This window comes from Amphimedon queenslandica, unplaced genomic scaffold (genome assembly GCF_000090795.2).
Source record: "Amphimedon queenslandica unplaced genomic scaffold, v1.1 AMPQUscaffold_11052, whole genome shotgun sequence".
Taxonomy (NCBI): Eukaryota; Metazoa; Porifera; class Demospongiae; order Haplosclerida; family Niphatidae; genus Amphimedon; species Amphimedon queenslandica.
This window is the reverse complement of record NW_003548703.1, coordinates 1,433-3,697: the sequence shown is the minus strand read 5'-3', so window position 1 is coordinate 3,697 and position 2,265 is coordinate 1,433. Positions and strand designations below refer to the sequence as shown.

Here is a 2,265-nt window from a genome sequence, read left to right as displayed (position 1 = left end):
TGTGTTATATTGTATGTCCATTTGCCACTAATACATGTCCATTGTTTGTCCATACGCCACTAATACATGTACATTGTATGTCCATATGCCACTAATACATGTACATTGTATGTCCATATGCTACTAATACATGTACATTGTATGTCCATATGCCACTAATGCATGTACATTGTATGTCCATATGCCACTAATACATGTACATTGTATGTCTATATGCCACTAATACATGTACATTGTATGTCCATATGCCACTAATACATGTACATTGTGTGTCCATATGCCACTAATACATGTACATGTACATTGTATATCCAATGCCACCAATACATGTACATTGTATGTCCATATGCTACTAATACATGTACATTGTATGTCCATATGCCACTAATACATGTACATTGTATGTCCATATGCCACTAATACATGTACATTGTGTGTCCATATGCTACTAATACATGTACATGTACATTGTATGTCCATATGCCACTAATACATGTACATTGTATGTCCATATGCCACTAATGCATGTACATTGTATGTCCATATGCCACTAATACATGTACATTGTATGTCCATATGCCACTAATACATGTACATTAATGGCGGATGGTCCTCGTTGCTGTGGTTGTAACGGAAGAGGTCGCTGTGTCTCATGTTCCTGTGTAAAGGCTGGAAGAAGTTGTTTCAGCTGTCTTCCCAAACATAATGGTCACTGTGACAACTTTTCTGTTCAGTCTGTTGCTCCAATAACACTAGAAGCCGATATAGTCAATATCAACCCTCCACCTGCTGTTTGCTGTGCATGTACTTATTACTACATATTTTTTGTGTTTTATCTGACATGTATTATGCTGTGTTAGTTTGTTGTGTTTTTTTTGTACATGTGTGTTGTGTACATGTATCATAACTTGTGTAGTTTTTCAAATATTTATGTTTAATGACATTGTATGTCCATATGCTACTAATACATGTATATTGCATGTCTATAATGCCACTAATACATGTACATTGTATGTCTATATGCCACTAATGCATGTACATTGTATGTCCATATGCCACTAATACATGTACATTGTATGTCCATATGCCACTAATACATGTACATTGTATGTCCATATGCCACTAATGCATGTACATTGTATGTCCATATGCCACTAATACATGTACATTGTATATCTATATGCCACTAATACATGTACAGTACAAGCCAATAAAAACTTCGCGTTCCGTTTACGTTGAACGGCCATTGGGCGTTTCAACGCTATATAAAAAACGTTTACTTCCGTTTATGGTCCGTTTTTCTATGGAGCACGTTTTTACGTTGGCTCAACGTTTTGTCCTTGCCTCCTTGGTTTTCTTTACTCCACAGATACTACTATGCTCGTTCTTGACTGCCACTCTGGAGATACTACTGTCATATCAGTTCAGCGTGGACCTCAACTCAAGGAGACGCTGTGTGAAGTCGAGGTGTGAAGTACTCGTGTCATTGGAGGACGGGCCACCAGGCTCGGTGTAGTCTAATTCACTTCAATTTATTGTGATAAGCATTAGTTATCAGTATCATTATTATATTTCTATCATTATTGTACTCTTACTTTCTAAAACTTGTAGTATATATATTGTAATTTTATTTCTTTATAAAAGATGCAAGCGTCATGCATTTTGATCTTGGTAGGCTAGCAGGTCTATAATTACATGATTTTATAAAATGATAATAATATAATAGCTGCTTCTTTGCTTGACAGAGCACTCTTTCTTGTGACTACTTCTTGTCGTCCTATTGAATCATACAACATGAGAATAAGGTGGGTGAATTATTAGTAACGCGGTAGCGTTACTAAGTAGGATTCACCCCCAAACAAAATGGCTGCCACGACATTTGCAGCCTTGCTATACTGGGAAAACGAGCTCCTATGCTTACCAGACTTCTTAGAGGACCTCATCTTGACCAGAGGACTCCATTGGTACCACTAGCGTGGCTCTAGACCTTGTCTAAGAGAAAATCCAAAAATCGGCGAACCGGCCGTTTTGTTCAGCCACCTTTTTTCATCTTCATCATCATCATCATCATCAAGTCAGAAGTCCTGTCAATCCAGTTGTCGGTGTGTATCTCAGTATTGGTTGGTGCTACAAGGATAATTCTTACACCAATCTACTCCAACAGTCTATGCGCAGGTCCATGTCCCATCAGATCATTCTTCAAGTGAGGAAAAAGTGATACTGTGACTGCTGGATCGAGCCATCTTAGCTGCATGCCGCCATTTG

General features: G+C 38.0%; 1 long non-coding RNA gene across 1 annotated transcript in view; it reads left to right on the top strand.

The window, feature by feature from the left end:
• LOC109589663 (uncharacterized) overlaps nt 1-2,265 on the top strand; it is a 6,105-nt gene that overhangs the window by 2,505 nt on the left and 1,335 nt on the right. The window lies entirely within an intron of this gene.